General features: G+C 37.5%; 2 pseudogenes across 1 annotated transcript; both read left to right on the forward strand.

Moving 5' to 3' along the window:
- The first annotated feature begins 1,773 nt into the window (after positions 1–1,773).
- LOC114282059 (pentatricopeptide repeat-containing protein At2g41080-like) lies at positions 1,774–6,343 on the forward strand (annotated as a pseudogene). Its single transcript, XR_014338330.1, has 2 exons — positions 1,774–3,795; positions 5,072–6,343. The product of XR_014338330.1 is annotated as a pentatricopeptide repeat-containing protein At2g41080-like (transcript).
- On the forward strand, positions 5,401–8,058 carry LOC145798115 (G-type lectin S-receptor-like serine/threonine-protein kinase SD2-5; annotated as a pseudogene).
- Positions 8,059–16,468: the final 8,410 nt, after the last annotated feature.

The raw sequence follows: 16,468 nt of genomic DNA on the forward strand, positions 1-16,468 counted from the left end.
TCTCAATTTTCTCGATTTACAGAAGAGGCGGCGGTGGTCTCCGAAAACAAAGCAGAGCACTGGTATATTATTTATAATAAACAAACCAGCCATTTGTTGAAGGCGTTGACGTGGCCCAAGAATGCATAAGCAATTATTCAGTGCATCTAGGGCTTAACACCTGCACAATCACCAAACCCAGATTGTTTAGATATTTATTTGGAGAAAATTGACCACACTTTTGACTTCGGTGGAGTGGGTAAGGTGCTGCTTTGTTATTATTTACTTGGATTAAAAAAAAATAAATAAATAAAATAAAATAAAATAAAATTTTTGCTTGTCAATTTTTTCTGTAAATTGAAGTGCGTCATCAACTTTATCCATAGACTCTGTCGTGACAAAACGTTTTTTTTTTGGGGAACGTGATGCGAAACAGGGTCGAAGAAATGACAGTATGCATGTCTGAGAAATTTAAAATTTCTCATACACGCAAGGGGCAAATGTAAGAGGGGCTAATTTGAGCCCACTAAATTATTTAGGCCCAATAGCCCAAGATTAGTGGGCCCGAATTTATCGCAAGTCCAAGAATCGGTGGGCCCAGATTTATTGCCATCAAACGGATTGAATCGTTGTAAGCCTCGAAAGGGTTCGGGTCCACGAACCTAGAGACTTACTCGGGCCCGGACTCGAAAGGGTATTAAGCAAGCCTAGAGATCCGAGGCACTCGGACTCGAAAGGATTCGGACCCACGAATCTAGAGATCCGAAGTACTTGGCTTCGAACAGATTCAGACGCAATCTAGAAGTCGCTCCGTTAATGAGTCCCAGAACACTTGCGGGCTCGGAGCTTTCCGGGATCTACGCACCAGAACCATGGGCGTAATGGAGTTCGAACAAAGGACCCGATCCCGAGGACGGTGAGTGGAGATAAATTCACTCTTCGGTTAAACTAGCCTATACCCGGGTCGAGGTGGCACGACCCCGGGGGGTCCATAAGACTCGGCAATATTTTGCGGCAGGACGTCCTCTGGGACTACCCCTGACCCTTTGGGATGATTGGGGATCATTGGTTAGGTGTGGCTAAGAAGAAGGGTTCGCCGAGGGATTGATCTCCTCTTCGGGGTTTTCTCATCCTCGGAGAAGTCACCTCCTCGGAGAGGTCACCTCCTCGGAGAAGTCACTTCCTCGGAGAGGTCACCTCCTCGGAGAAGTCACCTCCTCGGAGAAGTCACCTCCTCGGAGAGGTCACCCCCTCGGACAAGGTGGTTAGAGAAAATATCCCCCATGTGCCTTGCACATGGGCTCCATCCTACATCATGAGGTGCCTATAAATAGCACCCACCCATAGCTTTACAAGGGATGGATTTTGGAGATTTTTAACTCTTGGGAAAGAACTAATTTCCCTTCTCCATTATCAACCTTGAGAGTGAAAGTGGGAGATCCATGGGAGAGCCTTGCCATTATTCTATTCTCTAGCCATTTTGCCTTCTTCTTCACCCAATCTCTTATCTCCATCATCTCCTTTGTTGTTGTGTTCCTAAGTTGAGATTATTGAAGAATCTAAGCCTCTCATCATTTCTTCTAGAGAATTCGAAGTTGTTCTTCAAGAATCTTTGAAGATCTTTGAATTTTCCAACTCCTTTCTTGAACCCTCTCCTACAAAGTTAAAATAGTCAAAAAAAAATTAAAAAGTCAAAAAGTAATCCCCTTCCCAAACCATGCCTTAAATAATTTTTTTTTTTTCTCAAAATAAATATAATGAATAAATGACTCCAAATACTAGTAGAACAGAACTTCAGTTTTATTACACAGGTCATTAAGCCAAGCCAACCCAAATGTATGGGTCTGTCAAGGTCATGTGTGAGGCCTCTCACTCCAACCCCTCTTCGCTTTCTCTCCACAAACACCTCCAAAACTCCAAACGAATTCACCAACCCCTGCTCCAAAGGCCGCCTCAAAGAAGCATTTGAATCATTCACATCAGAGATTTGGTTCGACCCATCTCTCTTCTCTCACCTCCTCCAACGATGGATTCATACCCAATCTCTCTCACTCCTCAAACACCTCCATTCTCTGATCATCACATCTGGGTCTTCCTCAGAAAAGTTCGTATCCAACCACCTAGTCAACGCCTATGCCAAAATCGCAGAACTTTCAACCGCCGTTACACTGTTCGACGTAATGCCCAGGAAGAACATCATGTCTTGCAACATTTTGATTGGTGGGTTCATTCAAAATGGTGATTTAGAGAGTGCACGTCAGGTGTTTGATGAAATGCCGGAACGAAATGTTGCGACGTGGAATGCGATGGTTGCGGGTATGACCCAGTTTGAGTTTAACGAGGAGGGGTTGAGTTTGTTTTCCCAAATGCATGGTTTGGGGTTTATGTTGGATGAGTTCACTTTGGGTAGTGTTCTTCGAGGTTGTGCGGGTTTGAAAGATTTGAATGCAGGCATGCAGGTTCATGGGTATGTGGTGAAATCTGGGTTTGAGTTCAATTTAGTTGTTGGGAGTTCTTTGGCTCACATGTACATGAAGTCTGGAAGTTTGGGAGAAGGAGAGAGAGTGATCAAAGCAATGCCAATTCGCAATGTGGTTGCTTGCAACACGCTTATTGCGGGTAGAGCTCAAAAAGGGTTCTCTGAGGGTGCTTTGGATCAGTATAATATGATGAAAATGGCAGGTTTTAGGCCTGACAAGATTATGTTTGTGAGTGTAATCAGTTCATGTTCGGAGTTAGCAACACTTGGACAAGGCCAACAGATTCATGCGGAGGCAATAAAAACTGGTGCAAGTACTGTTGTTGGTGTTATTAGTTCATTGATTAGTATGTACTCTAGATGTGGGTGTTTGGATGAATCTGTAAAAGCTTTCTTGGAAGGGAAGAAGCCGATGTTGTCTTGTGGAGTTCAATGATTGCTGCATATGGGTTCCATGGGAAGGGAGAGGAAGCCATCGAGCTGTTTAATCGGATGGATCAAGTAGGGTTGGATGCAAACGACATTACTTTTTTAAGCTTGCTTTATGCTTGTAGTCATTGTGGATTGAAAGATAAAGGACTTCAATTCTTTAATTTGATGATAGAAAAGTACGGATTGGAGCCTCGGCTAGAACATTATACATGTGTGGTTGATCTGCTTGGGCGGTCTGGCTGTTTGGAGGAGGCAGAATGTTTTATAAGAACTATGCCTGTAAAGACAGATGCTATTATATGGAAGACTTTATTATCTGCCTGTAAAATCCATAAAAACATAGATATTGCTAAAAGGATTGCTGAAGAAGTTCTTAGGCTTGATCCTCAGGATTCGGCTCCTTATGTGCTGCTGTCGAATATTCAAGCCTCTGCTAAAAGATGGCAGGATGTTTCAGAAGTGAGGAAAGTGATGAGAGATAGGAGGGTGAAGAAGGAGCCAGGTATCAGCTGGTTTGAGGTGAAGAACCAGGTTCACCAGTTTTGTATGGGTGACAAATCTCATCCACAATCAATGGAGATTGATATGTACTTGAAAGAACTGACTTGGGAAATGAAACTGCGGGGTTACGTGCCTGACACCGGCTCTGTTTTACATGACATGGATGCTGAGGAGAAGGAACACAACTTGGCACACCATAGCGAAAAGTTGGCAATTGCTTTTGCTCTGATGAACACCACCCCCGAGGGTGTTCCAATCCGGGTGATGAAGAATTTGCGTGTCTGCAGTGATTGCCATGTTGCTATCAAGTACATATCGGAGATAGAAAACCGAGAAATTATTGTACGAGATGCTAGTAGGTTTCACCATTTCAAAGATGGGAAATGTTCTTGTGCTGATTACTGGTAGGGAGATTTTACACTGCTTTGGCCGATTATGGCATCATTTCTTTGTTTTATGTTTTGAACAATGGGATTTTTCTCATTTATTTATGTAACATGATTTTAACTCATCTCATATATGGAAAGAGATGAATTTGTTTTTATACAGACTTGTTGAAACTTTTTGTTAGTATTTTTCATGTGTTTTACAATAACAGAATAATTATTTTAGTTGCATCGACAACATTCCATTGTGTCAAAGGTGTGGTGTGATTCCGAAAATTTACTTAAAAAAGGCACTAGCTAGTGGCCTTCTGAGCCATTCAATTAACAAAGTTTCATGATTGCATGCTACATTGCCACGGCAGTAAGAAAAGTTTGTAAGATTTATTAGTTTGTATTGTATTTTTTCTCTTGTTATATGGTCCACATGACACGAACTATTGATAGCTTCTGTTGACCATTAGTGCTTGGCCAAAAGTAAGAGTAGACTTGGAATTATCATTGGCCATTTAGTTGATTCTCATTCTTTAGAGCCGAAGTCTAAAAATTTGAAGGATGGTTAAGCATTAAAATCTGATGGAAGTTTTGAGATTCAAATTTTCATTAAATATTGGGATTGCAGTCAAAATTTTTGTCAGCAATAGGAAATAAAAAATCAAGGACTAAATTGGTTTTGAAAATTCTATCTTAAATACACTCAAATGCTTCACCAATTTACATTTAGTGGCGAATCTAAAACTTGTCTTGTGGGGAAGAAAAGGTCTCACCATCCCCTATCCTAAACTACTTGTCTTACCTTTAAATTTATCTTTTAAACTGATTGTTTAGATTTTGTATATTAACAAAATTCAAAATTAAGAAAACCTGTATTAGTTGAAAAATTGGGAAGTAAATCATATTTTAACTTCTCTTATTTAAAAACAGAATTTTTTGGATTGTGTCAATTCTAAAGACTTACATATTCATTAAACTGAGTGTTATTTAATTTCTATTTAATTTAATTTTTATTTTAGTATTATTTTTTTGCATAATGGACAAATGGTGGGTGAGAAACCAAGAATTTGTTCCAAAAATACAAATATCACTACGTCCATGGAATTAAACCATATAAAAGTACCAAGAATGTACACTTTAGCATGGTCGGGCCTATCAGAGGTATCCTTAGCCTCATTATTTTCTCCAGAGGTAAGCCCCATTGTGTATTATTTTTTATTTTTTTGTTGTTTAATTCAGTGTACATAGACTTATTCTATCCATCATTACACACATGTATACATATATACCTCTCTGTGTGCAGGCATGCTCATTTACTTGGAAGTTATGATACCCATTGACATTCACATGGGCTCATTGGTCAATCTCTGCCCACAGAACCTGTGAAAAATTGCTCCACCTCCTTTATGAGACTTGACTTGTGATGACTTTTGTTCTCCCACCCCCAAGTTTACTCTGGTTACTCTTTATAAAGCTAGCAACAAAAGAGCGATAAAAGTAATTCATCAGAGATCATGGCTGGAATAATCATATTCTTGTTCTGCTCATTTGTTTTCAGTGTGTGTTTAGCTCATTTCCCAAACTTCTGTTGAGGCGGCTGGATCTTCTTCCTTACCTCCATCATTTGGTCCCATGTTCTACCTCAATTCAAGTTTTCCCTCAATTTGGTACAACAATGATTCTAATGGTAGGAGTCTCGTCAGTGAAGACAGCTCAACAACCGTGAGAGCCATCTTCTCAAGAAGGGGTAGTGTTGAGTTTGTTTGTGGATTCTACTGCTTCGGCAGTTGCACCTATTACTTGTTCTCAGTTGCCATTGTTGGTGGAGGCAATCACAGTGTAGTTTGGTCAACAAATGTAGGCCATCCTGTGAAAGAAGGTGCGACGCTACAACTTACAGAAGATGGAGAATTAGTGCTGTGAAATTCAGATGGAGACCACGTGTGGTCAACCAATACATAGGCAAGTCTGTGGTGGGAATGAACATGACAGAATGGGGAAATTTGGTTCTATTCAACAACGAAGGAGAAATTGTTTGGCAGTCTTTTGATTACCCCACGAATATATTGCTTGTTGGGCAGCGGTTTATATGAGGATCAAAAACTCATTTCCAGTTCCTCAAACTTATGGGCTCGTGGTTTGTACTTTGCCACATTGAAATTGGCTACAGGTTTTGCTACATACATAGGAGGTAAGGGTCAACCACAAATGTATTATCAGTTGGTGCCAGATCAAACCTCAACCACTAGCAGAGGACAATACTATGCAGAGCTTCAACAAGGAGGTTTCCTTGTGAATTTTGGTACATCTCAATCAATGTTTAAAATAAATCCCATCAATTTTCCTCCACTGTTAGCACTGAATATATAAAATTAGGTAGTGATGGGCATTTGAAGATATTTCGTCACAGTAATGCCAATGGGTGGAGGGAGATTGTTGATATGATTACCCATGATTTAGGTGAATGTCAACATCCTCGCCACTCTGGTGAATATGGCTTATGCAGACAAGGCCAGTGTAGTTGTCCAATAGGCATTGATAGGGTTCGATATTTTGAGCAGACACAGAGCCAAAATGGAAAACATCAGCAACAGACTCAGCTTCAAATACCCTATATGGGTTGCTCTAGGATTACTTCTTTGTCTTGCCCACCTCCCTTTGAGCAGAAGCATTATCTTGTTGAAGTTCGAAATGTAAGCTACTTCAACCTCATCGACGAAGATGCTGCATTTCCAAATATCAGTGACATAGAGAGAAGCAAAGAGATCTGTTTGCTAAATTGTTCCTGTGGTGCAGTCTTTTTCAGGTACAACAATAATGTTTCAGGTACAACAATAATGTTTCAGGGCAAATCCCAAACCGCAGTTTTGCATCTGCAACATTTGCCAAGGTCCAAATTCCCTATAAGGCAGCAAACGGACAAGTAAAGGGACTGTGCCTGACACATCTCCACCTGCTTCACATTCAAGAAATCGAAGAAATTTAAAAGCAATAATAGCATTGTTGTGTGCTGGTGCCCTTTTAATTTATGTTGTTACAATTGTTACATGCTTTGTGATGTTGGGCCCAAGCTGCTCAGAGGACGGGGAGGACTGTATGAAGCAAGTTCCAGGAAGTCTAGTGAGGTTTTCATATGAACAGCTATGTGTTGCAGCAGAAGATTTTAAGGAGAGATTGGGAGTGGAGCATTTGGAACTGTGTTCAAAGGGATGTTGGAAGATGGCACTCAGATTGCAGCAAAGCGTTTGGATAAATTGGGTCAAGGGATGAAGGAATTCTTTGCTGAAGTTGAGACACTTGGACACATACACCATGCTAATCTTGTGAGGTTGATTGGGTTTTTTGCAGAAAAAGCTTGCAGGCTTCTAGTATACGAGTATATGACTAATGGCTCTTTGGATAGCTGGATTTTCTGGAATAACGAGAGACCTTGCCTCAATTGGCAAGCTCGGAAGAAGATTATACTTCACATAGCCAAAGGGCTGGCTTACCTGCATGGAGAATGCCGGCAGAGAATAATTCACTGCGATATAAAGCCACAAAACATTCTCTTGGATGAAGATTTTAATGCCAAAAATCTCTGATTTTGGGTTATCCAAGTTGATAAACAGAGACGAAAGCCATGTTCTGACCATAATGAGAGGAACTCCTAGATATATTGCTCCAGAGTGACGACAAGCAAGAGTCACCATCAAAGCTGACATTTATAGCTTTGGAATTGTTCTTCTTGAGATAGTTAGTGGCCAGAGAAACTTTGACAGCACACAGTCAGAATCTAGAAAGCATCTGTGTCAAGTGTTGCGGGAGAAGGCTGAGTATCAACTATATGGTGGAAAACATGGATGAAGGAGTCAAACAATATCATGCTGAGGAGGTGGTCAGGATGATAAAGATTGGAGCTTGGTGTTTGCAGAATGATCAGTCAAGAAGGCCTTCCATGTCTATTGTGGTTAAGGTTTTGGAGGGATTGATGGAGGTGGATACAAACATCAACTACAACTTTACATATGCAACATTATCTTCTTCGACAATCAACAGCCATGCTTCCACAGCTCCACCAGCTTCAGTTCTTTCTAATCCTTGATGAAAGCAGAAATTAAGGTAACCAAGTAACTTATGTAACTCAGTTCTGAATTTTGATTATTTGGACAAGTTGGACTAGATTACATGGTACTATTAGTCCATGATTAAATGTTCTTTGATTACCAATCCTTTAGGATTATATGTTCTATCTTACGTCTGGAATGCTCCTGGATTAAGAAGCGAGTAATAGAATCATATCATATCCAATGTTTGTTTGAAACTAGACATGGATTACATGGTGTAATGACTATAGTTTGAGGATATTTTGATATTTTAACCGCTAAATCTAGACCCCCGTCAATCCCCCATAATCATATCTCACCGTCCTCGAGGGACTCAATAGTCCCTCAAATGGAGGATATACAGTTTGCGAGGACTGTTAATCCAAAAGTCCACTTTTATATCTAAACGTGAAAATTCAGTATTGACCAGGATATATAATCCAGTCCCACACTCTTATTCCTCAGAACAAACACAAAGAAGATTATAAGTTCTACAGCTACAACCTGTTTGGACCATATGAACCTATTTTAGAGTATAAAACAGGTAGCCATTACAAGTCATAACCTTCTTAAAGTACATTTAAATGAGAAAAGTTGCTGATGGAGGACGAGTAGGGACAACACTGGATTTTGAAAACAGAGGTTATTTGACGGCCTAAACAATGAGTAATTTAGGATTTTAAGGGTTAAATTGAAGGCTAATAGGTAGAGAAAGGGATTAGGGTTGATTTGGGGGGTGATTGGATGGGGTTTTGAGGTTGAAAAACACACTTTTAGAGAGCTGTGAATAGTAATCCGAAAATAGTAAATTGAAATAAAAAGAGAAGAGAATGAAAAAGATAGGTGTAGGAATCACTCCTAAAATCCTTAAGTATCACATCTAAGGTTTGATTGCATCACACAATCCATGAAGAAGCTTCAAAAGCTTTTAAAATTCTCTAAAATATTAACTCTATTAAATTATAGGGTTTATTACACTTTCTATCCTTGAACTATCGTCAAATTGTCCATTTAGTCCTTAAACTATCGATTGGGTCTACTAAATCCCTAAAATATATTAATCAAAATCTATTTAGCCTCTAAACTATCGATTAAATCTGTTAAATTCTTAAAATATTTAATTTAAAACTTCCCTGAAAGAATTATAAAATTAAAATATATGCCCGTAAGTATTATGAATTAGTAAAAGACCCTAACTAATCAAAATTTTAAATCAAATCAAACCAAACTAAGCCTTAAGTCCTATCAAATGGGGCCTAAGTAATTAAAATTTTATTACAAAAAAATTTAAAATTTTTATTGTCTTTAAAAAGTGTTTTATTTCGTTGTGTGTTTAAATTAGTATTAGAGTCTGATTTCTTAGCATTACCAATAAAATTCTATGAGTATCAGATATACTGAAAAAGTAGAATTATATAGTTTAAATAATAACATTTTGCTACAAATAATAATAGAAAAAATAATATATTAATTAAATCATATAAAAAACTTAGCCAAAAACTTAAAAATAATCAATTAGAAATTATTTCTGACATATAATACTAAATAAAGGTAAGCACACGTAGTCATTTTATAACATAAGTAAAAAAAATATTATAGATAATTACCTTTATCCTTTTAAAGGAAATTCACCACAAGAGCTGATGCCTACTTTTTAAAGATGGAATAAAAATTAAAGGTTTTTTTGAAATAAAATTTTAACTAGATAGGGTCTTTTACTAATTTATAACACTTTATATTTTATTTTTTTACCATTTTCAGGGACTTACTAGATACAATTGATAGTTTAGGGACAAAATAAACTTTAATCTATATACTTTAGAGACTTAATAGACTCAATCAATAGTTTAGGGACTAAGTACACAAATTAGTTATATTTGAGAGGTATAGAGTGTAATAAACCCTAAATTATAAGCATTGCATGTCTTTATATAGAACTAGGAGATTTTCTAAACCAGCTAGAACAAAAAAAAAAAAAGAAACTACTACAATATCCTTGACTTCTAAAACCAATTTAAGACCAAATAACAAATATAAATAAAATCTAATTAAATAACTTGACCTAAGACAACTCATGGACGACCCCTACAACCCATGTCAGCAAATATAAAATTACCAAAATGTCCCTAAATTAAAATTCTAGAAGATATAAAACAATCATAAAATAAGACTCAAAAATAATACTAGAAACATAATTATGAATGATTCCTATCGGTTTTTCTTTTAAAGCATGTCAATTTCTAAATATCGCCACTTCTTTGAATTTATTCTTCCTTGAGTTTTTATACTCTGCATCAGTTGCATGCATGCTTGAGACAAACTAAAAACATAAAAGGGGGAAAAATAATATCACATAGTTGTTGAGTCGACAAAGATCTGCAAGTCCAATCAGACCTCAAGTACCTAGGAGAAGAGAGAAACTAATTAAAATGTCAAAGAGTAAGAGGAGAAATGATGAACAAGTAAACGAAGACACAAATAGCTGAAGCACTTGAAAATCATTTTTTATGGTACCTGATTGAATAAATATATCTAAATATGCTATTGTAAACCAAATGCTCATAAGATCAAAAAACAAGGGGGAAAAAGTGTCATGTTTCGAGCGTAATTACTTGCAAAATTCATGGAATGGGTGTAACCCATAATACATGCAACAAAATGTCAGTTAGCCTTTTTCTTTCTTTTTGGGAAGCTAGTTGTCACGACCCCAAACCGCCCCTAGTAGTTTGGTGCCGTGATGGCCAGTAATCCGTAATTACCGAAGGCCAACTTTTCAAAACTTAACACAATCAGAGTATGAATATAGGGGGCTCACAAATGCGGAAGCAATGAATCAGTTGCAAATGGTCCATAAGAGCTGTGCGTAGATCAAGAGCAATGCCAAACATTTCCAGTTAACTTACAACTTAAATACAACAAGGTAAAATACATGTTACATCTTGATCAAAAGGCTTCTCGAGCCGACATATACAGAAGATACAACGAATACAAGTCAAGAAGCATGATTTTCAAGATCTGCCGACGTGCAAAACAGGTCATCGCCGACGTAAATACAAAAGTAAGGCCGACATATACACGGATCCAAAACAAGCATCCAAAACGAACTAGGCGTCGCCGCCGTCCTGCTCATCACCTACATATATATAGAGGGGTGAGTACAAAACTCAGTGAATGGTACTGAAAATAAAGGTTTGCATGAATAAAGCCGGAGTCCTTCAAAACGAAACACATCAAAACTTTAACGAGACAGAGGATGAACCGTATTCATCAATCAATTATTACAAGTATCCAGAGATGTTTACTGACATAGGCAAGACAAGGGATGAACCGTATCCATCATTCAAGTATCATAACATCGGCGAAACAAGGGGTGAACCGTATTCATCATTCAAGTATCATAACCATTCGAGTATCACAACATCGGCGAAGCAAGGGATGAACCGTATTCATCATTCAAGTATCATAACCATTCGAGTATCACAATATCGGCGAAGCAAGGGATGAACCGTATTCATCATTCAAGTATCATAACCATTCGAGTATCACAACATCGGCGAAGCAAGGGATGAACCGTATTCATCATTCAAGTATCATAAGGCTGTACGATCCGTAATCGTTTGGTCAAAAGTATTGCGAAAGTTTAGAGTCCTCCAATACAAGGGACTTGTGTTACTTAGGCCTGTAGCCCGATTTAACAAGGACCGTATCCTTTTATACTTAGTACTGCGAATGTTTAGAGTCCTCCAGCACAAGGGACTTGTGTTACTTAGGCCCGTAGCCCGATTTAACAAGGACCGTATCCTTTTATACTTAGTACTGCGAAAGTTTAGAGTCCTCCAGCACAAGGGACTTGTGTTACTTAGGCCCGTAGCCCGATTTAACAAGGACCGTATCCTCTTATACTTAGTACTGCGAAAGTTTAGAGTCCTCCAGCACAAGGGACTTTCCGGGGTTAACAATCAAACAAGGCCATTTATTCATGCTTAACAAATACCACGTCAAAACAAACAAAACAAGATTTATCAAAAGCAAGTGTAACATAGCTTTATTAGAAATACCACTCACCTAGTTCTTCAGGTGTAGACTCAAAGCAAAGATCAAGGTCCTACAAATCACACGGCAAACCACATCCTCAAAACAAGCTCTATATATACATGCAAATGATCTCGGCATTCTTGCCAGATCCAAGTCAAAGACAAAACAAAACAAGCTGGGAGCTTAAACACCGCTCCCGCTCCTCGAAAACACACTGGGTACCGCTCAGGACTAAGCCGAGGTCCCGTTATACAAAGTCAGGAAAAACCTGGGTTTTCCTTTGAAGAATAAGAAGAACATGACCATTGCAGGATGGATGCAAGCTCACAACTTGTTACAAAAATCTAAGTTTTCATGCCAAGAGTTCAAAATATATGGACCTGGGTACCCATTAAAGAAGGTCATGCAAGAACAAACACAAAACATGGTTTTCGTTCTAAACTTTTCGATCAAAATGAGACCTTTTTCAAGAACACATAGAAAACCGTTTTCTCTTTCCAAAACCAACTTCAAAACGATGCATGACATGCAAAACAGATCCGATCATGCAATGCAGCTAGATATTCAGCAAGAACAACCAAAGGAGATCAAGATTCTAACCTCAAAACTCGGATCTAACGGTTCAAGCCACAAGGATCAAGCTTGGAAGACTACTCTTACTCAAGAACTCTTCTTCCTCCTCTCTAGAGCTTCTCTCTCTAAAACAAAGATTTGAGACAAGGAAAATGATTTGTTTTAGGGTCTGCCGGCTGCATTAACATCAGCTCGGACATGTGGCGTGATCGGATTGGTTCAGCTCCAAAAAGGTGATTGATAGACAAGACAAGTTTCTGACAAAGCGTACGCTGCAAGCTCGGGTAAGACACATCGGCAACAAGATGACATTGGCTCAAAACAAGGATCCTGCAACAGGATAGAAAGACATCGGCTAGGGAGGACGACACTTGACTAAGCTGTGCCACACCTTGGCCGGGGTGTGCCACATCTCGGCCTAGGCCATACCTGCCTGCGGACAAGGTTCAAGTGCGAAACATCTCGGCAAAGAATGCCCGAGGTGAAGATGGGGTTGATCAAGATCTCAAGATAGTTCTAAGTACAAGGTTCAAGGGCGGACTAAGCTCAAGATGACCTCGGCTACGCACACACAAACACTAAGCAAAGAACAAAATCATGTAAGCAACTTTAAGCAAATCAAGGCAAGACAAAAACCTTCAAATTATCATAACAAGCAAGACCATGCAAGAATGTATACAAGTATGACAAGAGTAAGGTGAGGGTTGTTACACTAGTGCAATGTTTGCAATGCTGCTCTCCTTGGGAACAGATAAGCCTCTAAGGCTTTGCTAGGGATTTAAGCAGAGTAGTTGCACAAAACTCCATCTGTTGGTATATTTTTTGACCCTAGCCATGTGGAGATTAAAAAACTTGAAATTACATTTCCATTAATTCCATTATAAAAATATAAATAGCCAAAGTTCACTAACCACCATGGTTGTTTCAGGACATTAAGGGTTTGCAACTTTGAAGCCATGAGAACTGAGGTTCGTCTATCTTGGAATAAAATTTTGGCAGTAGAGGTTGACTGTATTATTCTTAAATGTATTTGTAATGTCAATCTAGTTGGCTTATTAATAGCTATAGAGGTCTATGTGGAGAAGTAATTGAATTGATGCTACTTGCTCCTACCATTAACATAGCTAAGTTCCTATACTCAAGAATCCTAGTTTGAGGGAAAGAAAACAGAAAACCAAAGCAAAAAATGAATTTGCATTTGATAATGAAAACCATCATGCTTGATAGAAACCATAGTTGATTTTTTATCACCTCCAAAATGTCAATGTTGGTGAATGTGATCATCTAGGTGAAGTATGGTAGATCTAAGACCTTATGAAAGCTACAAGAAAAACTAAAGTTTGTTGGCCTAGTGTAGAATTGCAACAATTTCAGTACTAAATGCAGGTATATTCTTCAGTTACTAAGAAAAGTGATAGGGTCATACCTACTTATGATCACACTGCAATTCTAGCTCTTCTTCCTCCACGAACCCATCAGTTCCAAGAAAATTGTTCTTGATCACATGCAACTGAGTAACAGCATGATTAATGGCTGGTCGATCTCTTGGTAGTTCCTGTAAACAAGCGATTCCAATATTAAGTATTGAGATCAAGCACTCATATTTTTTTGATTGCTAGCAGAGCTCTGATTCCGAGTATTGTTGGTGCTTGAGCTTGCCTCCCAAATTTCTCTTCGTTGAAATAGTGTTGGATCAACAATGCTTGTTACTTGTTCAGGTAATGCCATCTTAACAAAGTTATGGAGACTCAGATTATTAAACATGTTATCAGTAGGTCTCTTTCCTATAATCATCTCCAATGTCGTCACCTCATTTCCCGTACCATACTCTATAATTCATGTATAATACAAAGTAAATACAATTGTAAAGATGCTTGGTCAGAATCATATAAACAAATAGTAATGTACCTTCTATAAATAATTCTTTGTAGAAAACAAGTTTAGAGAATGACAAACTTTACTGTTTAAAGTATGATGGGAAACAACAGGCACAATATCTTGCCTCCTATTAGCTTATTGAAGTCAATAAACAGTCGCTTGAGGATAGACAGAGAACCAAGCTCCACAGGAATTTTTCCAGCCATCCTATTGCGATAACATTCATGAGCAACAAGGTTAGAGCAAGCAGATATATTGGCGGGAATTTCACCAGTGATTGAATTATTGCCTAGTTTCAATATTCGCAGTACTCGTAGATGGCCAAGTTCAGGGGGGATTTGATGAGTGAAGCTATTGGTACGCAACCACAGTTCCCTAAGGAAGGTCTGATTTCCAACATGAGGCGAAATGGAGCCTGTCAATATTCAGTCACCCTCTTGTGGTGACGGCCACATGTTACGCCAGCCCATTGACAGAAGTGGACAAATTCATTCCACAAATTCAGAGCTCCAAATAGATCACCGGTTATTTGAGCCTTGAATGCGAGCAATGCTAGCCGATCCGTCTCATTCCCGGCTACATGAACACGACGAGTAGTAGAGCCTGAACCATCCAAACACACCATGAGAACAAAAACAACATGCATGAACTGAAACAGAGTCCAAGACATTGTTGAAACTAATATTAAACTCATCTGGGGAAATAGTGTTGTCTTCAATGTTCTAAATCACTTCTTCTTCTTCTTCTTTTATTTATTTATTTATAAATTTATTTTTTCTATTAGGCTTAGAGGTTTCTCGATCAATCCCATCTCTCACTGCATTTATTCAAGAACTCAACAATGAAGTCAGTCAGTCCTGTAGAAAAAAAAGTCATGATCATGATCAAGATCACGCACCTGCCATCAATCTATAGTTTAAATTCATTCTAGAACTCACACTCCCGATTCAGTCTCCACCCCACAATCTAAATCTTCTTTCTTTTACTTTTCAAATTCTTATCCAAATCCATAATCCAAAAAAAACTTTAAACTTTTTTATTAAATTTAAAATCAAATGAAATTTCATTTTACTCCCCAAACTATCATTTAAAAATTAATTTAATTCATTTTTTTTAATAATAATTTTATACTTAAACTATTTGATTTTATATTAATTTCACTCTCTCGGTTAGCTACTGTGTATAATCAAATGAAAGTTGCTAATATGACACCGAAATTTAATTTGAAACTTCACTTTACCCTTTGAACTATTCAAAAAAATATCAATTAGACCCCTGAGTGTATTTAAAAAATTAATTTAAATTTACTCGCAAACTATCTTCTTCTTCTTTTTGGTTGAAAGGTAAATTTAAATTTAATCTCTACTTGCACAATCATCTTAGTTCCCCCTCTACTTGCAGTTTAATTTTTTTTTAGGGCATTTACACACAAGTCCTAATTTATGAACTTATACTCCATTAAGTTCTAACTAAGATTTTTTGGACCTTCAAGTCCCATTAAATTTTTAATAGTCGGAATTACCCTTCAAACAATGATTGTTTATCATTTATGATTATCTATTAAGATAATATGATGATTTGACATTTATTTTGATTTTCAAAATTTTAAAACATTAACTTTCAAATTGAAATTAAAAAAAAAATATATATATATATATATTGTTTTGTGTAAAACTGAAAATTTTGTGTCTATAAAGAAGTATGATAATGGAACATTGATGTGCAAAACTGGAAAAAAAAATAAAAAAAACTTCAAAAATAAAAAAAACTAATAATATTCTCAGTTTTAAAATTAGAAAAAACTGTTAACTTTCTCAGTTTTATTGGATAGTTGAATCAAACTAATAAGTAGAAGGACAGAAACATTTAATCTCACTCTGTTTTTTTTCATATCAATTAGTGAAACAATTATTTAGAATATTATTATGAAAATAATCTGGAGAAAAACCTGCACAAGACTGCACAACAAACTAATATGCCTCGTGAGTACAACAACTACCTCTCTTGCCCAATGTTTTACCATCTTATTTGTTATTCTCAAACTTTATTCTCCACAATTAACAGAGTACATATCTCCTGTCTCCTCTTTTTCCATCTTCTATTTCACACTTATCTGATATTACTACATC

Source organism: Camellia sinensis, chromosome 8 (genome assembly GCF_055761805.1).
Source record: "Camellia sinensis isolate YWXY chromosome 8, ASM5576180v1, whole genome shotgun sequence".
NCBI classification, from domain to species: Eukaryota; Viridiplantae; Streptophyta; class Magnoliopsida; order Ericales; family Theaceae; genus Camellia; species Camellia sinensis.